The 18,976-nt window shown below is 46.4% G+C and overlaps 6 non-coding genes and 24 pseudogenes across 6 annotated transcripts; 17 read left to right on the forward strand and 13 right to left on the reverse strand.

Moving 5' to 3' along the window:
* The first annotated feature begins 252 nt into the window (after positions 1-252).
* On the forward strand, positions 253-370 carry LOC148258654 (5S ribosomal RNA; annotated as a pseudogene).
* Positions 371-574: 204 nt separating this feature from the next.
* LOC148258655 (5S ribosomal RNA) lies at positions 575-693 on the forward strand (annotated as a pseudogene).
* Positions 694-902: 209 nt separating this feature from the next.
* LOC148258656 (5S ribosomal RNA) lies at positions 903-1,021 on the forward strand. Its single transcript, XR_015820418.1, has one exon. It is a non-coding gene; the product is annotated as a 5S ribosomal RNA (ribosomal RNA).
* A 562-nt stretch (positions 1,022-1,583) lies between these two features.
* On the forward strand, positions 1,584-1,702 carry LOC148258657 (5S ribosomal RNA; annotated as a pseudogene).
* Positions 1,703-2,261: 559 nt separating this feature from the next.
* LOC148258658 (5S ribosomal RNA) lies at positions 2,262-2,380 on the forward strand (annotated as a pseudogene).
* Positions 2,381-4,182: 1,802 nt separating this feature from the next.
* LOC148258659 (5S ribosomal RNA) lies at positions 4,183-4,301 on the forward strand. Its single transcript, XR_015820928.1, has one exon. It is a non-coding gene; the product is annotated as a 5S ribosomal RNA (ribosomal RNA).
* Positions 4,302-4,748: 447 nt separating this feature from the next.
* LOC148258660 (5S ribosomal RNA) lies at positions 4,749-4,867 on the forward strand (annotated as a pseudogene).
* Positions 4,868-5,426: 559 nt separating this feature from the next.
* LOC148258661 (5S ribosomal RNA) lies at positions 5,427-5,545 on the forward strand (annotated as a pseudogene).
* A 202-nt stretch (positions 5,546-5,747) lies between these two features.
* Positions 5,748-5,865, forward strand: LOC148258662 (5S ribosomal RNA; annotated as a pseudogene).
* A 561-nt stretch (positions 5,866-6,426) lies between these two features.
* LOC148258663 (5S ribosomal RNA) lies at positions 6,427-6,544 on the forward strand (annotated as a pseudogene).
* Positions 6,545-7,076: 532 nt separating this feature from the next.
* On the forward strand, positions 7,077-7,195 carry LOC148258664 (5S ribosomal RNA; annotated as a pseudogene).
* A 534-nt stretch (positions 7,196-7,729) lies between these two features.
* Positions 7,730-7,848, forward strand: LOC148258665 (5S ribosomal RNA; annotated as a pseudogene).
* A 561-nt stretch (positions 7,849-8,409) lies between these two features.
* Positions 8,410-8,528, forward strand: LOC148258666 (5S ribosomal RNA; annotated as a pseudogene).
* A 209-nt stretch (positions 8,529-8,737) lies between these two features.
* Positions 8,738-8,856, forward strand: LOC148258667 (5S ribosomal RNA; annotated as a pseudogene).
* Positions 8,857-9,060: 204 nt separating this feature from the next.
* On the forward strand, positions 9,061-9,179 carry LOC148258668 (5S ribosomal RNA; annotated as a pseudogene).
* Positions 9,180-9,740: 561 nt separating this feature from the next.
* LOC148258669 (5S ribosomal RNA) lies at positions 9,741-9,858 on the forward strand (annotated as a pseudogene).
* A 204-nt stretch (positions 9,859-10,062) lies between these two features.
* LOC148258670 (5S ribosomal RNA) lies at positions 10,063-10,181 on the forward strand (annotated as a pseudogene).
* Positions 10,182-11,047: 866 nt separating this feature from the next.
* Positions 11,048-11,165, reverse strand: LOC148258671 (5S ribosomal RNA; annotated as a pseudogene).
* Positions 11,166-12,399: 1,234 nt separating this feature from the next.
* LOC148258672 (5S ribosomal RNA) lies at positions 12,400-12,518 on the reverse strand (annotated as a pseudogene).
* A 205-nt stretch (positions 12,519-12,723) lies between these two features.
* Positions 12,724-12,842, reverse strand: LOC148258673 (5S ribosomal RNA; annotated as a pseudogene).
* A 205-nt stretch (positions 12,843-13,047) lies between these two features.
* LOC148258674 (5S ribosomal RNA) lies at positions 13,048-13,166 on the reverse strand (annotated as a pseudogene).
* A 205-nt stretch (positions 13,167-13,371) lies between these two features.
* On the reverse strand, positions 13,372-13,490 carry LOC148258675 (5S ribosomal RNA; annotated as a pseudogene).
* A 559-nt stretch (positions 13,491-14,049) lies between these two features.
* LOC148258676 (5S ribosomal RNA) lies at positions 14,050-14,168 on the reverse strand. Its single transcript, XR_015819693.1, has one exon. It is a non-coding gene; the product is annotated as a 5S ribosomal RNA (ribosomal RNA).
* A 561-nt stretch (positions 14,169-14,729) lies between these two features.
* On the reverse strand, positions 14,730-14,848 carry LOC148258677 (5S ribosomal RNA). Its single transcript, XR_015820890.1, has one exon. It is a non-coding gene; the product is annotated as a 5S ribosomal RNA (ribosomal RNA).
* A 916-nt stretch (positions 14,849-15,764) lies between these two features.
* Positions 15,765-15,883, reverse strand: LOC148258678 (5S ribosomal RNA; annotated as a pseudogene).
* A 532-nt stretch (positions 15,884-16,415) lies between these two features.
* LOC148258679 (5S ribosomal RNA) lies at positions 16,416-16,534 on the reverse strand (annotated as a pseudogene).
* A 205-nt stretch (positions 16,535-16,739) lies between these two features.
* LOC148258680 (5S ribosomal RNA) lies at positions 16,740-16,858 on the reverse strand (annotated as a pseudogene).
* Positions 16,859-17,063: 205 nt separating this feature from the next.
* LOC148258681 (5S ribosomal RNA) lies at positions 17,064-17,182 on the reverse strand (annotated as a pseudogene).
* A 561-nt stretch (positions 17,183-17,743) lies between these two features.
* LOC148258682 (5S ribosomal RNA) lies at positions 17,744-17,862 on the reverse strand. The gene has a single exon (XR_015821059.1). It is a non-coding gene; the product is annotated as a 5S ribosomal RNA (ribosomal RNA).
* A 560-nt stretch (positions 17,863-18,422) lies between these two features.
* Positions 18,423-18,541, reverse strand: LOC148258683 (5S ribosomal RNA). Its single transcript, XR_015820912.1, has one exon. It is a non-coding gene; the product is annotated as a 5S ribosomal RNA (ribosomal RNA).
* Positions 18,542-18,976: the final 435 nt, after the last annotated feature.

The following is an 18,976-nucleotide window of genomic DNA, read 5'->3' on the forward strand; positions in this document are numbered from 1 at the left end:
CCTTATATTTCACCCATTTTCTTGGGAGGTCCTCGTGTTGCACCCATCTTTTTGCAGATGATTCTTTCGACGTTACGCGTGACTTGATTTGTGGTCTGCAGGTTTATTCGCAAATGTGAGTCACGGTGCCGTGACATTTTACTTGATATTAGAACGAGTACGGGAGGTGCAATTCGCACGCACAAGGAAACAAATGACGGGAGGAGGACGAAAAGAGAAGGAGTGTATGTATTTGAAGCGCAAAATTAAACAAGTGGCATCATACCAGCACTAATGCACTGGATCACATCAGAACTTTGTAGTTAAGTGTGCTTGGTCGAGAGTAGTACTCGGATGGGTGACCTCTTGGGAAGTCCTCGTATCGCAACAATTTTTTTCCAGATAGGTCGTTCGACGTTACGCGCGACTGGAACTATGGTCCGCTGGTTTATACGCAAATGTGAGTCAAGAATCAAGGGCATTTTAATCGATATTAGAACGAGAAGGAGAGGTGCAGTGTGAACGCACAAGGAAACAAATGATTGGAGGGGGGGAGGGAAGAAGGAGTGTATGTATTTTCAGCACGAAATTAAACAAGTGCGGTCACACCAGCACAAATGCACCGGATCCCATCAGAACTCCGCAGTTAAGTATGCTTTGGGGAAAGTAGTACAATGATGGGTTACCTCCTGGGAAGTTCTCGTGTTGCACCCATTTTCTTTTTTTCAGATGTGCCGTTAGACGTTACGCGCGACTTTAATTATGGTCCGCAGATTTATTTGCAAATGTGAGTCACGGCGCCGTGGCATTTTACTTGATATTTGAACGAGAACGAGAGGTACAGTGCGCACGCACAAGGAAATAAATGACGGGAGGGGGAAGAAATGATAAGGATTTTATGTATTTGTAGTGCGAAATTAAATAGGTGCGATCATACCAGCACTAATGCACCGGATCCCATCAGAACTCCGCAGTTAAGTGTGCTTGGGCGAGAGTAGTACTCGGATGGGTGACCTCCTAGGAAGTCTTCGTGTCGCACTAATTTGTTTTTCAGACGGGTCGTTCGACGTTACGCGCAACTGGAACTAGGGTCCGCTGGTTTATACGCAAATGTGAGTCAAGAAGCAGGGGCATTTTAATTGATATTAGAACGAGAATGAGAGATGCAGAGTGCACGCAAAAGGAAACAAATGATGGGAGGGGGGATGGAGGGAAAAAATGTGTATGTATTTGCAGCGCAGAATGAAACATGAGCAATCATACCAGCACGAATGCAACGGATTCTATCAGAACTCCACAAGTTAAGGGTGCTTGGGCGAGAGTAGCTCTAGGATGGGTGACCTCCTGCGAAGTCCTTATATTTCACCCATTTTCTTAGGAAGTCCTCGTGTTGCACCCATTTTTTTGCAGATGATTCTTTCGACGATACGCGCGACTTGAATTATGGTCCTTAGGTTTATTCGCAAATGTCTGTCACGGCACTGTGGCATTTTACCTGATATTAGAATGAGCACGGGAGGTGCAGTGCCCACGCACAAGGAAACAAATGACGGGAGGGGGAAGAAAGGAGAAGGAGTTTATGTATTTGCAGTACGGAATTAAATGGGTGCGATTATATCAGCACTAATGCACTGGATCCCATCAGAACTCTGTAGTTAAGTGTGCTTGGGTGAGAGTAGTACTTGGATGGGTGACCTCCTGGGAAGTCCTCGTGTCGTACCAATTTTTTTTCAGACGGGTCGTTCGACGTTACGCGCGACTGGAACTGGGGTCCGCTGGTTTATACGCAAATGTGAGTCAAGAAGCAGGGGCATTTTAATCGATATTATAACGAGAAGGAGAGGTGCAATGTGAACGCACAAGGAAACAATTGATGGGAGGGGGAGGGAAGGAGAAGGAGTGTATGTATTTTCAGCACGAAATAAAACAAGTGCGATCATACCAGCACTAATGCAGCGGATTCTATCAGAACTCCGTAGGTAAGGGTGCTTCGGCGAGAGTAGTACTAGCATGGGTTACCTCCCGCGAAGTCCTTATATTTCACTCATTTTCTTGTGAAGTCCCCGTGTTGCACCCATTTTTTTGCAGATGATTCTTTCGACATTACGCGCGACTTGAATTATGGTCCTCAAGTTTATTCGCAAATGTGAGTCACGGCACCATAGTATTTTACTTGATATTAGAACGAGCACGGGAGGTGCAGTGCGCACGCACAAGGAAACAAATGACGGGAGGGGGAAGAAAGGAGAAGGAGTTTATCTATTTGCAGCGCGAAATTAAACGGGTGCGATCATACCAGCACTATTGCCCTGGATCCCATCAGAACTCCGCAGTTAAGTGTACTTGGGCGAGAGTAGTACTCGGATGGGTGACCTCCTGGTAAGTCCTTGTGTTGCTCCAATTTTTTTTCTGACGGGTCGTTCGACATTACGCGCGACTGGAACTATTGTCCGCTGGTTTATACGCAAATGTGGGTCAAGAATCAGGGGTGTTTTAATCGATATTAGAACGAGAATGAGAGGTGCAATGTGAACGCACAAGGAAACAAATGATGGGAGGGGGGGAGGGAAGAAGGAGTGTATGTATTTTCAGCATGAAATTAAACAGGTGCGGTCATACCAACACTAATGCATCGGATTCTATCAGAACTCCGTCGGTAAGGGTGCTTCGGCGAGAGTAGTGCTAGCATGGGTTACCTCCTGCGAAGTCCTTATATTTCACCCATTTTCTTGTGAAGTCCTTGTGTTGCACCCATTTTTTTGCAGATGATTCTTTCGACATTACGCGCGACTTGAATTATGGTTCTCAGGTTTATTCGCAAATGTGAGTCACGGCGCTGTAGCATTTTAGTTGATATTAGAACGAGAACAGGAGGTGCAGTACGCATGCACAAGGAAACAAATGACGGGAGGGGGAAGAAAGGGGAATGAGTTTATGTATTTGCAACGCAAAATTAAACAGTTGCGATCATACCAGCACTAATGCACCGGATCCCATCAGAACTCCGCATTGAAGTGTACTTGGGCGAGATTAGTATTCGGATGAGTTGTTCGACGTTACACGCGAATGGAATTATAAACCGCTGGTTCATTTGCAAAGGTGAGTCATGGTGCCGGGGCATATTACTTGATATTAGAACGAGAAAGAGAGATGCAGAGTGCACGCACAAGGAAACAAATGACGGGAGGGGGGATGGGAGGAGAAAGAGTGTATGTATTTACAGTGCAGAATTAAACAGGTGCGATCATACCAGCACTAATGCAGCGGATTCTATCAGAACTCCGTAGGTAAGGGTGCTTGGGCGAGAGTAGTTCTAGCATGGGTTACCTCCTGCGAAGTCCTTATATTTCACCCATTTTCTTGTAAAGTCCTCGTGTTGCACCCATTTTTTTGCAGATGATTCTTTCGACGTTACGCGCGACTTGAATTATGGTCCTCAGGTCTATTCGCAAATGTGAGTCACGGCACCGTAGTATTTTACTTGATATTGGAACGAGCACGGGAGGTGCAGTGCACACGCACAAAGAAACAAATGACGGGAGGGGGAAGAAAGGAGAAGGAGTTTATGTATTTGCAGCGCAAAATTAAACGGGTGCGATCATACCAGCACTAATGCACTGGAAGTCCTTGTGTTGCACCAATTTTTTTTCAGATGGGTCGTTCGACGTTACACGCGACTGGAACTATGGTCCGCTGATTTATATGCAAATGTGAGTCAAGAAGCAGGGGCATTTTAATCGATATTAGAACGAGAAGGAGAGGTGCAGTGTGAACGCACAAGGAAACAAATGATGGGATGGGGGAAGGGAAGAAGGAGTGTATGTATTTTCAGCACGAAATTAAACAGGTGCGGTCACACCAGCACAAATGCACCAGATCCCATCAGAACTCCGCAGTTAAGTGTGCTTTGGCGAAAGTAGTACTAGCATGGGTTACCTCCTGCGAAGTCCTTATATTTCACCCATTTTCTGGTGAAGTTCTCGTGTTGCACCCATTTTTTTTTCTTCAGATATGCCGTTCGACGTTACGCACGACTTTAATTATGGTCTGCAGATTTATTCGCAAATGTGAGTCACGGCGCCGTGGCATTTTACTTGATATTTGAACGAGAACGAAAGGTGCAGTGCGCACTCACAAGGAAACAAATGACGGGAGGGGGAAGAAAGGAGAAGGAGTTTATGTATTTGCAACGCAGAATTAAACAGGTGCGATCATACCAGCACAAATGCACCGGATCCCATCAGAACTCCGCAGTTAAGTGTGCTTGGGCGGGAGTAGTACTCGGATGGGTGACCTCCTGAGAAGTCCTCGTGTCGCACTAATTTTTTTTTTCAAACGGGTCGTTCGACGTTATGCGCGACTGGAACTAGGGTCCACTGATTTATACGCAAATGTGAATCAAGAAGTAGGGGCATTTTAATCGATATTAGAATGAGAAGGAGAGATGCAGAGTGCACGCACAAGGAAACAAATGACGGGAGGGGGATGGAGGGAGAAAAAGTGTATGTATTTGCAGCGCAGAATGAAACATGAGCAATCATAGGAAGTTCTCGTGTTGCACCAATTTTTTTGCAGATGATTTTTTCGACGATACGCGCGACTTGAATTATGGTCCTCAGGTTTATTCATAAATGTGAGTCACGGCACCGTAGCATTTTACTTGATATTAGAATGAGCACGGGAGGTGCAGTGCGCACGCACAAGGAAACAAATGACGGGAGGGGAAAGAAAGGAGAAGGAGTTTATGTATTTGCAGCGCAAAATTAAACGGGTGCAATCATACCAGCACTAATGCATCGGATCCCATCAGAACTCCGCAGCTAAGTGAGCTTGGGCGAGAGTAGTACTCGGAACGGTGACCTCCTGGGAAGTCCTCGTGTCGCACCAATTTTTTTTCAGACGGGTCGTTCGACGTTACGCGCGACTGGAACTATTGTCCGCTGGTTTATACGCAATTGTGAGTCAAGAAGCAGGGGCATTTTAATCGATATTAGAACGAGAAGGAGAGGTGCAGTGTGAACGCACAAGGAAACAATTGATGGGAGGGGGAGAGAAGGAGAAGGAGTGTTTGTATTTTCAGCACGAAATGAAACAGGTACGATCATACCAGCACTAATGGAACGGATTCTATCAGAACTCCGTAGGTAAGGGTGCTTGGGCGAGAGTAGTACTAGCATGGGTTACCTCCTGCGAAGTCCCTATATTTCACCCATTTTCTTGTGAAGTCCTCATGTTGCACCCATTTTTTTGTAGATGATTCTTTCGACGTTACGCGCGACTTGAATTATGGTCCTCAGGTTTATTCGCAAATGTGAGTCACGGCGCTGTAGCATTTTACTTGATATTAGAACGAGAACGGGAGGTGCAGCGCGCACGCACAAGGAAACAAATGACGGGAGGGGGAAGAAAAGAGAAGGAGTGTATGTATTTGCAGCGCGAAACTAAACAGGTGCGATCATACCAGCACTAAAGCCCCGGATCCCATCAGAACTCCGCAGTTAAGTGTGCTTGGGCGAGATTAGTACTCGGATGGTTGACCTCCTCGGAAGTCCTCGTGTCGCACAAATTTTTTTTCAGACTGGTCATTCGACGTTACGCGTGTCTTGAACTAGGGTCCGCGGGTTTATACGCAAATGTTAGTCGAGAAGGAGGGGCATTTTAATCGATATTAGAACGAGAATGAAAGGTGAAGTGTGAACGCACAAGGAAACAAATGACGGGAGGGGGAAGAAAGGTGGAGTGTATGTATTTGCAGCGCGAAATTAAAGAGGTGCGATCATAGCAGCACTAAAGCCCCGGATCCCATCAGAACTCTGCAGTTAAGTGTGCTTGGGCGAGAGTAGTACTCGGATTGGTGACCACCTGGGAAGCCCTCTGTTGCACCTATTTTTTTTTGGATGGGTTGTTCGACGTTACGCGCGAATGGAATTATAAACCGCTGGTTCATTTGCAAAGGTGAGTCACGGTGCCGGAGCATATTACTTGATATTAGAACGAGAAAGAGAGATGCAGAGTGCACGCACAAGGGAACAAATGACGGGAGGGTGGATGGGAGGAGAAAGAGTGTATGTATTTGCAGTGCAGAATGAAACATGAGGGATCATACCAGCACTAATGCAACGGATTCTATCAGAACTCCGCAGTTAAGAGTGCTTGGGCGAGAAAAGTACTCGGATGGGTGACCTCCTGCGAAGTCCTTATATTTCACCCATTTTCTTAGGAGGTCCTCGTGTTGTACCCATTTTTTTGCAGATATTTCTTTCGATGTTATGCGCGACTTGATTTATGGTCCGCAGGTTTATTCGCAAATGTGAGTCACAGCGCTGTGGCATTTTACTTGATATTAGAACGAGTACGGGAGGTGCAGTGCGCACGCAGAAGGAAACAAATGACGGGAGGAGGAAGAAAAGGGAAGGAGTGTATGTATTTGAAGTACAAAATTAAACAAGTGGCATCATACCAGCACTAATGCACTGGATCCCATCAGAACTCTGCAGTTAAGCGTGCTTTGGCGAGAGTAGTACTCGGATGGATGACCTCTTAGGAAGTCCTCGTATCGCAACAATTTTTTTTCAGATGGGTCGTTCGACGTTACGCGCGACTGGAACTATGGTCCGCTGGTTTATACGCAAATGTGAGTCAAGAATCAGGGGCATTTTAATCGATATTAGAACGAGAATGAGAGGTGCAGTATGAACGCACAAGGAAACATATGATGGGAGGGGGGGAGGGAAGAAGGAGTGTATGTATTTTTAGCACGAAATTAAACAGGTGGGGTCATACCAGCACAAATGCACCGGATTTCAGAAGAACTCCGCAGTTAAGTGTGCTTTGGCGAAAGTAGTACAATAATGGGTTACCTCATGGGAAGTTCTCGTGTTGCACCCATTTTCTTTTTTTCAGATGTGCCGTTCGACGTTACGTGCGACTTTAATTATGGTCCGCAGATTTATTCGCAAATGTGAGTCACAGCACCGTGGCATTTTACATGATATTTGAACGACAACGAGAGGTGCAGTGCGCACGCACAAGGAAACAAATGACGGGAGGGGGAAGAAATGAGAAGGATTTTATGTATTTGCAGCACAAAATTAAACATGTGCGATCATACCAGCAGTAATACACTGGATCCCATCAGAACTCTGCAGTTAAGTGTGCTTGGGCGAGAGTAGTACTCGGATGGGTGACCTCCTGGGAAATCCTTGTGCCGTAGTAATTTTTTTTTCAGACGGGTCGTTTGACGTTACGTGCGACTAGAACTAGGGTCCAATTGTTTATACGCAAATGTGAGTCAAGAATCAGGGGCATTTTAATCGATATTAGAACGAGAAGGAGAGGTGCAGTGTGAACGCACAAGGAAACAAATGATGGGAGGGGGGGAGGGAAGAAGGAGTGTATGTATTTTCAGCACGAAATTAAACAGGTGCGGTCACACCAGCACAAATGCACCGGATCCCATCAGAACTCCGCAATTAAGTGTGCTTTGTCGGAAGTAGTACAATGATAGGTTACCTCCTAGGATGTTCTCGTGTTGCACCCATTTTCTTTTCTTCAGATTTGCCGTTCGACGTTACGCGCGACTTTAATTATGGTCCGCAGATTTATTCGCAAATGTGAGTCACAGTGCCGGGGCATATTCCTTGATATTAGAACGAGAAAGAGAGATGCAGAGTGCACGCACAAGGAAACAAATGACAGGAGGGGGGATGGAAGGAGAAAGAGTTTATGTATTTGCAGCGCGAAATTAAACGGGTGCGATCATACCAGCACTATTGCACCGGATCCCATCAGAACTCCGCAGTTAAGTGTGCTTGGGCGAGTGTAGTACTCGGATGGGTGACCTCTTGGGAAGTCCTTGTGTCGCAATAATTTTTTTTTCAGACGGGTCGTTCGACGTTACGAGCGACTGGAACTAGGGTCCACTGGTTTATACGCAAATGTGAGTCAAGAAGCAGGGGCATTTTAATCGATATTAGAATGAGAAGGAGAGATGCAGAGTGCACGCACAATGAAACAAATGACGGGAGGGGGGATGGAGGGAGAAAAAGTGTATGTATTTGCAGCACAGAATGAAACATGAGCAATCATACCAGCACCAATGCAACGGATTCTATCAGAACTCCGCAAGTTAAGGGTGCTTGGGCGAGAGTAGCTCTAGGATGGGTGACCTCGTGCGAAGTCCTTATATTTCACCCATTTTCTTAGGAAGTCCTCGTGTTGCACCCATTTTTTGCAGATGATTCTTTCGATGATACGCACGACTTGAATTATGGTCCTCAGGTTTATTGGCAAATGTGAGTCACGGCACCGTAGCATTTTACTTGATATTAGAACGAGCACGGGAGGTGCAGTGCGCACGCACAAGGAAACAAATGATGGGAGGGGGAAGAAAGGAGAAGGAGTTTATCTATTTGCAGCGCGGAATTAAACGGGTGCGATCATACCAGCACAAATGCAACGGATCCCATCAGAACTCCGCAGTTAAGTGTGCTTTGGCAAAAGTAGTACAATGATGGGTTACCTCCTGGGAAGTTCTCGTGTTGCACCCATTTTATTTTTTTCAGATGTGCCGTTCGACGTTACACGCGACTTTAATTATGGTCCGCAGATTTATTCGCAAATGTGAGTCACGGCGCCGTGGCATTTTACTTGATATTTGAACGAGAACGAGAGGTGCAGTGCGCACGCACAAGGAAACAAATGACGGGAGGGGGAAGAAAGAAGAAAGAGTTTATGTATTTGCAGCGCGGAATTAAACGGGTGTGATCATACCAGCACTAATGCACTGGATCCCATCAGAACTCCGCAGTTAAGTGTGCTTGGGCGAGATTAGTACTCGGATGGGTGACCTCCTGGAAAGTCCTCGTGTCGCACCAATTTTTTTTCAGACGGGTCGTTCGACGTTACGCGAGTCTGGAACTAGGGTCCGCTGGTTTATACGCAAATGTGAGTCAAGAAGCAGAGGCATTTTAATCGATATTAGAACGAGAAGGAGAGATGAAGTGTGAACGCACAAGGAAACAAATGACGGAGGGGGAAGAAAGGAGAAGGAGTGTACGTATTTCCAACGCAGAATTAAACAGGTGCGATCATACCAGCACTAAAGCCCCGGATCCTATCAGAACTCCGCAGTTAGGTGTGCTTGGGCAAGAGTAGTACTTGGATGGGTGATCACTTGGGAAGCCCTCGTGTTGCACCTTTTTTTTCTCGGATGGGTTGTTCGACGTTACGCGCGAATGGAATTATAAACCGCTGGTTCATTTGCAAAGGTGAGTCACAGTGCCGGGGCATATTACTTGATATTAGAACGAGAAAGAGAGGTGCAGAATGCACGCACATGGAAACAAATGACGGGTGGGGGGATGGGAGGAGAAAGAGTGTATGTATTTGCAGTGCAGAATTGAACATGAGGAATCATACCAGCACTAATGCAACGGATTCTATTAGAACTCTGCAGTTAAGGGTGCTTGGGCGAGAAAAGTACTCAGACGGGTGACCTCATGCGAAGTCCTTATATTTAACCCATTTTCTTGGGAGGTCCTCGTGTTGCACCCATCTTTTTGCAGATGATTCTTTCGACGTTACGCGCGACTTGCTTTATGGTCCGCAGGTTTATTCGCAAATGTGAGTCACGGCGCCGTGGCATTTTACTTGATATTAGAACGAGTAGGGGAGGTGCAGTGCGCACGCACCAGGAAACAAATGACGAGAGGAGGAAGAAAAGAGAAGGAGTGTATGTATTTGAAGCGCAAAATTAAACAAGTGGCATCATACCAGCACTAATGCACTGGATCCCATCAGAACTCTGCAGTTAAGGGTGCTTGGGCGAGAGTAGTACTTGGATGGGTGACCTCTTGGGAAGTCCACGTATCGTAATAATTTTTTTTCAGATGGGTCGTTCGACGTTACGCGCGACTGGAACTATGGTCCGCTGGTTTATACGCAAATGTGAGTCAAGAATCAGGGGCATTTTAATCAATATTCGAACGAGAAGGAGAGGTGCAGTGTGAACGCACAAGGAAACAAATGATTGGAGGGGGGGAGGGAAGAAGGAGTGTACGTATTTTCAGCACGAAATTAAACAGGTGCGGTCACACCAACACTAATGCACCGGATCCCATCAGAACTCCGCAGTTAAGTGTGCTTTGGTGAAAGTAGTACAATGATGGGTTACCTCCTGAGATGTTCTCGTGTTGCACCCTTTTTTTTTCAGATGTGCCGTTCAACGTTACGCGCGACTTTAATTATGGTCCGCAGATTTATTCGCAAATGTGAGTCACGACGCCGTGGCATTTTACTTGATATTTGAACGAGAACGAGAGGTGCAGTGTGCACGCACAAGGAAACAAATGACGGGAGGGGGGTTGGAAGGAGAAAGAGTGTATGTATTTGCAGTGCAGAATGAAACATGAGGGCTCATACCAGCACTAATGCAACAGATTCTATCAGAACTCCGTAGGTAAGGGTGCTTAGGCGAGAGTAGTACTAGCATGGGTTACCTCCTGCGAAGTCCTTATATTTCACCCATTTTCTTTTGAAGTCCTCGTTTTGCACCCATTTTCTTTTTTTCAGTTGTGCCGTTCGAAGTTACGCGCGACTTTAATTAGGGTCCGCAGATTTATTCGCAAATGTGAGTCATGGCGCCGTGACATTTTACTTGATATTTGAACGAGGACGAGAGGTGCAGTGCGCACGCACAAGGAAATAAATGACGGGAGGGGGAAGAAAGGAGAATGAGTGTATGTATTTGCAGCGCGAAATTAAACAGGAGGTCACCCATCCGACTACTACTCTCGCCCAAGCACACTTAACTGCAGAATTCTGATGGGATCCAGTGCATTAGTGCTGGTATGATGCCACTTTTTTTAATTTTGCGCTTCAAATACATACACTTCTTCTCTTTTCTTCCTCCTCCCGTCATTTGTTTCCTTGTGCGTGCGCACTGCACCTCCCGTTCTCGTTCAAATATCAAGTAAAATGCCACGACGCCGTGACTCACATTTGCGAATAAATCTGCGGACCATAATTAAAGTCGCGCGTAACGTCGAACGGCACATCTGAAAAAAAGAAAATGGGTACGAGAACTTTCCAGGAGGTAACCCATCATTGTACTACTTTCGCCAAAGCACACTTAACTGTGGAGTTCTGATGGGATCCGGTGCATTTGTGCTGGTGTGACCGCACCTGTTTAATTTCGTGCTGCAAATACATACACTCCTTCTTCCCTCCCCCCTCCCATCATTTGTTTTCTTGTGCGTTCACACTGCACCTCTCCTTCTCGTTCTAATATCGATTAAAATGCCCATTTTTCTTGAGTCACATTTGCGTATAAACCAGCGGACCATAGTTCCAGTCGCGCGTAACGTCGAACGACCCATCTGAAAAAAAATTGTTGCGATATGAGGACTTCCCAAGAGGTCACCCATCCGAGCACTACTCTCGCCCAAGCACACATAACTGCAGAGTTCTGATGGGATCCAGTGCATTAGTGCTGATATGATGCCACTTGTTTAATTTTGCGCTTCAAATACATACACTCCTTCTCTTTCTTCCTCCTCCCGTCATTTGTTTCCTTGTGGGTGCGCACTGCACCTCCCGTACTCGTTCTAATATCAAGTAAAATGCCACGGTGCCGTGACTCACATTTGCGAATAAACCTGCGGACCATAAATCAAGTCGCGCGTAACATCGGAAGAATCATCTGCAAGAAGATGGGTGCAACACGAGGACCTCCTAAGAAAATGGGTGAAATATAAGGACTTCGAAGGAGGTCACCCATCCGAGCACTAATCTCGCCCGAGCACACATAACTGCGGAGTTCTGATGGGATCCAGTGCATTAGTGCTGGTATGATCGCATCTATTTAATTTTGCGCTGCAAATACATAAACTCATTCCCCTTTCTTCCCCCTCCCGTCATTTGTTTCCTTGTGCGTGCGCACTGCACCTCCCGTTCTCGTTCTAATATCAAGTAAAATTCTACAGCGTCGTGACTCACATTTGCGAATAAACTTGAGGACCATAATTCAAGTCGTGCGTAACGTCGAAAGAATCATCTGCAAAAAAATGGGTGCAACACGAGGACTTCACAAGAAAATGGGTGAAATATAAGGACTTCGCAGGAGGTAACCCATGCTAGTACTACTCTCGCCCAAGCACCCTTACCTACGGAGTTCTGATAGAATCCGTTGCATTAGTGGTGGTATGATCGCACCTGTTTCATTTCGTGCTCAAAATACATACACTCCTTCTCCTTCCCTCCCCCTCCCATCATTTGTTTCCTTGTGCGTTCACACTGCACCTCTCCTTCTCGTTCTAATATCGATTAAAATGCCCCTGATTCTTGACTCACATTTGCGTATAAACCAGCGAACCATTGTTCCAGTCGCGCGTAACGTCGAACGACCCCTCTGAAAAAAAATTGTTGCGATACGAGGACTTCCCAAGAGGTCACACATCCGAGTACTACTCTCGCCCAAGCATACTTCACTGCAGAGTTCTGATGGGATCCGGTGCATTAGTGCTGGTATGATCGCACCTGTTTAATTTTGCGCTGCAAATACATAAACTCATTCCCCTTTCTTCCCCCTCCCGTCATTTGTTTCCTTGTGCGTGCGCACTGCACCTCCCGTTCTCGTTCTAATATCAAGTAAAATGCTACACCGCGGTGACTCACATTTGCGAATAAACCTGAGGACCATAATTCAAGTCGCACGTAACGTTGAAAGAATCATCTGCAAAAAAATGGGTGCAACACGAGGACTTCCCAAGTGGTCACCCATCCGAGTACTACTCTCGCCCAAGCACACTTAACTGCGGAGTTATGATGGGATCTGTTGCATTAGTGCTGGAATGATCGAACCTGATTAATTTCGCGCTGCAAATGCATAAACTCCTTCTCCTTTCTTCCCCCTCCCGTCATTTGTTTCCTTGTGTGTGCACTCTGCATCTCTCTTTCTCGTTCTAATATCAAGTAATATGCCCCGGCACCGTGACTCACCTTTGTAAATGAACCAGCGGTTTATAATTCCATTCGCGCCTAACGTCGAACAACCCATCCGAAAAAAAATAGGTGCAAGACGAGGGCTTCCCAAGTGGTCACCCATCCGAGTACTACTCTCGCCCAAGCACACCTAACTGCGAAGTTCTGATGGGATCCGAGGCTTTAGTGCTGGTAAGATCGCACCTATTTAATTTCGCGCTGCAAATACATACACTCCTTCTCCTTTCTTCCCCCTCCTGTCATTTGTTTCCTTGTGCGTTCACACTTCACCTCTCATTCTCGTTCTAATATCGATTAAAATGCCCCTGCTTCTTGACTCACATTTGCGTATAAACCAGCGGACCCTAATTCCAGACGCGCGTAACGTCGAACGACCTGTCTGAAAAAAAATTGGTGTAACACGAGGACTTCCCAGGAGGTCACCCATCCGAGTACTAATCTCGCCCAAGCACACTTCACTGCAGAGTTATGATGGGATCCGCTGCATTAGTGCTGGTACGATCGCACCTGTTTAATTTCGGGCTGCAAATACATAAACTCATTCCCCTTTCTTCCCCCTCCCGTCATATGTTTCCTTGTGCGTGCGCACTGCAGCTCCCGTTCTCGTTCTAATATCAAGTAAAATGCTACAGCACCGTGACTGACATTTGCGAATAAACCTGAGGACCATAATTCAAGTCGCGCGTAACGTCGAAAGAATCATCTGCAAAAAAGTGCGTGTTACACGAGGACTTCACAAGAAAATGGGTGAAATATAAGGACTTCGCAGGAGGTAACCCATGCTAGTACTACTCTCGCCCAAGCACCCTTACCTACAGAGTTCTGATAGAATCCGTTGCATTAGTGCTGCTATGATCGCACCTGTTTCATTTCGTGCTGAAAATACATACACTCCTTCTCCTTCCCTCTCCCTCCCATCAATTGTTTCCTTGTGCGTTCACACAGCACCTCTCCTTCTCGTTCTAATATCGATTAAAATGCTTCTGCTTCTTGACTCACATTTGCGTATAAACCAGCGGACCCTAGTTCCATTCGCGCGTAACGTCAAACGACCCGTCTGAAAATAAATTGGTGCGACACGAGGACTTCCCAGGAGGTCACCCATCCGAGTACTACTCTCGCCCAAGCACACTTAACTGCGGAGTTCTGATGGGATCCGGTGCATTAATGCTGGAATGATCGCACCCGTTTAATTTTGCGCTGCAAATACATATACTCCTTCTCCTTTCTTCCCCCTCCCGTCATTTGTTTCCTTGTGCGTGCGCACTGCACCTCCCGTGCTCGTTCTAATATCAAGTAAAATGCTACGGTGTCGTGACTCACATTTGCGAACAAACCTGAGGACCATAATTCAAGTCGCGCGTATCGTCGAAAGAATCATCTGCAAAAAAATGGGTGCAACACGAGGACTTCCTAATAAAATGGGTGAAATATATGGACTTCGCAGGAGATCACCCATCCTAGTGCTACTCTCGCCCAAGCACCCTTAACTTGCGGAGTTCTGATAGAATCTGTTGCATTGGTGTTGGTATGATTGCTCATGTTTCATTCTGCGCTGCAAATACATACACTTTTTCTCCCTCCATCCCCCCTCCCGTCATTTGTTTCCTTGTGCGTGCACTCTGCATCTCTCCTTCTCGTTCTAATATCGATTAAAATGCCCCTGCTTCTTGACTCACATTTGCGTATAAACCAGTGGACCCTAATTCCAGTCACGCGTAACGTCGAATGACCCGTCTGAAAATAAATTGGTGCGACACGAGGACTTCCCAGGAGGTCACCCATCCGAGTACTACTCTCGCCCAAGCACACTTAACTGCGGAGTTCTGATGGGATCCGGTGCATTAATGCTGGTATGATCGCACCCGTTTAATTTTGCGCTGCAAATACATATACTCCTTCTCCTTTCTTCCCCCTGCCGTCATTTGTTTCCTTGTGCGTGCGCACTGCACCTCCCGTGCTCGTTCTAATATCAAGTAAAATGCTACGGTGCCGTGACTCACATTTGTGAATAAACTTGAGGACCATAATTCAAGTCGCGCGTATCGTCGAAAGAATCATCTGCAAAAAAATGGGTGCAACACGAGGACTTCCTAAGAAAATGGGTGAAATATAAGGACTTCGCAGGAGGTCACCCATCCTAGAGCCACTCTCGCCCAAGCACCCTTAACTTGTGGAGTTCTGATAGAATCCGTTGCATTGGTGCTGGTATGATTGCTCATGTTTCATTCTGCGCTGTAAATACATACAATTTTTCTCCCTCCATCCCCCTCCCGTCAATTGTTTCCTTGTGCGTTCACACTGCACCTCTCCTTCTCGTTCTAATATCGATTAAAATGCCCCTGCTTCTTGACTCACATTTGCGAATAAACCTGAGGACCATAATTCAAGTCGCGCGTAACGTCGAAAGAATCATCTGCAAAAAAATGGGTGCAACACGAGAACTTTACAAGAAAATGGGTGAAATATAAGGACTTCGCAGGAGGTAACCCATGCTAGTACTACTCTCGCCCAAGCACCCTTACCTATGGAGTTCTGATAGAATCTGATGCATTAGTGCTGGTATGATCGCACCTGTTTCATTTCGTGCTGAAAATATATACACTCTTTCTCCTTCCCTCCCCCTCCCGTCATTTGTTTCCTTGTGCGTGCACTCTGCATCTCTCTTTCTTATTCTAATATCGATTAAAATGCCCCTACTTCTTGACTCACATTTGCGTATAAACCAGTGGACCCTAGTTGCAGTCGCGCATAACGTCGAACGACCGGTCTGAAAAAAAAAATTAGTGCGACACGAGGACTTTCCAGGAGGTCACCCATCCGAGTATTACTCTCGCCGAATCACACTTAACTGCGGAGTTCTAATGGGATCCGGTGCATTAGTGCTAGTATGATCGCACATTTCTAATTTCGCGCTGCAAATACATAAACTCCTTCTCCTTTCTTCCCCCTCCCGTCATTTGTTTCCTTGTGCGTGCACACTGCACCTCACGTTCTCGTTCAAATATCAAGTAAAATACCACAGCGCCGTGACTCACATTTGCGAATAAATCTGCGGACCATAATTAGAGTCGCGCGTAACGTCGAACGGCACATTTGAAAAAAAGAAAATGGGTGCAACACGAGAACTTCCCATGAGGTAACCCATCATTGTTCTACTTTCGCCAAAGCACACTTAACTGCGGAGTTCTGATGGGATTCGGTGCATTTGTGCTGCTGTGACCGCACCTGTTTAATTTCGTGCTGAAAATACATACACTCCTTCTTCCCTACCCCTCTCCCATCATTTGTTTCCTTGTGCGTTCACACTGCACCTCTCCTTCTAATTCTAATATCGATTAAAATGCACCTGATTCTTGACTCACATTTGCGTATAAACCAGCGGACCATAGTTCCAGTCGCGCGTAACGTCGAACGACCCCTCTGAAAAAAAATTGTTACGATACGAGGACTTCCCAAGAGGTCACACATCCGAGTACTACTCTCGCCCAAGCACACTTCACTGCGGAGTTCTGATGGGATCCGGTGCATTAGTGCTGGTATGATCGCACCTGTTTAATTTTGCGCTGCAAATACATAAACTCATTCCCCTTTCTTCCCCCTCCCGTCATTTGTTTCCTTGTGCGTGCGCACTGCACCTCCCGTTCTCGTTCTAATATCAAGTAAAATGCTACACCGCTGTGACTCACATTTGCGAATAAACCTGAGGACCATAAATCAAGTCGCACGTAACGTTGAAAGAATCATCTGCAAAAAAATGGGTGCAACACGAGGACTTCCCAAGTGGTCACCCATCCGAGTACTACTCTCGCCCAAGCACACTTAACTGCGGAGTTATGATGGGATCTGTTGCATTAGTGCTGGTATGATCGCACCTGATTAATGTCGCGCTGCAAATACATAAACTCCTTCTCCTTTCGTCCCCCTCCCGTCATTTGTTTCCTTGTGTGTGCACTCTGCATCTCTCTTTCTCGTTCTAATATCGATTAAAATGCCCCTGCTTCTTGACTCACATTTGCGTATAAACCAGCGGACCCTAGTTCCAGACGCGCGTAACGTCGAACGACCTGTTTGAAAAAAAATTGGTGTGACACGAGAACTTCCCAGGAGGTCACCCATCCGAGTACTAATCTCCCCCAAGCAAACTTCACTGCGGAGTTATGATGGGATCCGCTGCATTAGTGCTGGTATGATCGCACCTGTTTAATTTCGGGCTGCAAATACATAAACTCATTTCCCTTTCTTCCCCCTCCTGTCATTTGTTTCCTTGTGCGTGCGCACTGCACCTCCCGTTCTCGTTCTAATATCAAGTAAAATGCTACAACGCCGTGACTCACATTTGCGAATAAACCTGAGGACCATAATTCAAGTCGCGCGTATCGTCGAAAGAATCATCTGCAAAAAAATGGGTGCAACACGAGGACTTCTTAAGAAAATGGATGAAATATAAGGACTTCGTAGGAGGTCACCCATCCTAGTGCTACTCTCGCCCAAGCACCCTTAACTTGCGGAGTTCTGATAGAATCCGTTGCATTGGTGCTGCTATGATTGCTCATGTTTCATTCTGCGCTGCAAATACATACACTTTTTCTCCCTCCATCCCCCCTCCCGTCATTTGTTTCCTTGTGCGTGCACTCTGCATCTCTCCTTCTCGTTCTAATATCGATTAAAATGCCCCTGCTTCTTGACTCACATTTGCGTATAAACCAGCGGACCCTAGTTCCAGTCGCGCGTAACGTCGAACGACCCGTCTGAAAATAAATTGGTGCGACACGAGGACTTCCCAGGAGGTCACCCAGCCGAGTACTACTCTCGCCCAAGCACACTTAACTGCGGAGTTCTGATGGGATCCGGTGCATTAATGCTGGTATGATCGCACCCGTTTAATTTTGCGCTGCAAATACATATACTCCTTCTCCTTTCTTCCCCCTCCCGTCATTTGTTTCCTTGTGCGTGCGCACTGCACCTCCCGTGCTCGTTCTAATATCAAGTAAAATGCTACGGTGCCGTGACTCACATTTGCGAATAAACCTGAGGACCATAATTCAAGTCGCGCGTATCGTCGAAAGAATCATCTGCAAAAAAATGGGTGCAACACGAGGACTTCCTAAGAAAATGGATGAAATATAAGGACTTCGCAGGAGGTCACCCATCCTAGTGCTACTCTCGCCCAAGCACCCTTAACTTGCGGAGTTCTGATAGAATCCGTTGCATTGGTGCTGGTATGATTGCTCATGTTTCATTCTGCGCTGCAAATACATACACTTTTTCTCCCTCCATCCCCCTCCCGTCATTTGTTTCCTTGTGCGTGCACTCTGCATCTCTCCTTCTCGTTCTAATATCGATTAAAATGCCCCTGCTTCTTGACTTACATTTGCGTATAAACCAGCGGACCCTAGTTCCAGTCGCGCGTAACGTCGAACGACCCGTCTGAAAATAAATTGGTGCGACACGAGGACTTCCCAGGAGGTCACCCAGCCAAGTACTACTCTCGCCCAAGCACACTTAACTGCGGAGTTCTGATGGGATCCGGTGCATTAATGCTGGTATGATCGCACCCGTTTAATTTTGTGCTGGAAATACATATACTCCTTCTCCTTTCTTCCCCCTCCCGTCATTTGTTTCCTTGTGCGTGCGCACTGCACCTCCCGTGCTCGTTCTAATATCAAGTAAAATGCTACGGTGCCGTGACTCACATTTGCGAATAAACCTGAGGACCATAATTCAAGTCGCGCGTATCGTCGAAAGAATCATCTGTAAAACAATGGGTGCAACATGAGGACTTCCTAAGAAAATTGGTGAAATATAAGGACTTCGCAGGAGGTCATCCATCCTAGTGCTACTCTCGCCCAAGCAATCTAAACTTGCGGAGTTCTGACAGAATCCGTTGCATTGGTGCTGGTATGATTGCTCATGTTTCATTCTACGCTGCAAATACATACACTTTTTCTCCCTCCATCCCCCCTCCCGTCATTTGTTTCCTTGTGCGTGCACT

This window comes from Carica papaya, chromosome 5 (genome assembly GCF_054855325.1).
Source record: "Carica papaya isolate Zhongbai chromosome 5, ASM5485532v1, whole genome shotgun sequence".
NCBI classification, from domain to species: Eukaryota; Viridiplantae; Streptophyta; class Magnoliopsida; order Brassicales; family Caricaceae; genus Carica; species Carica papaya.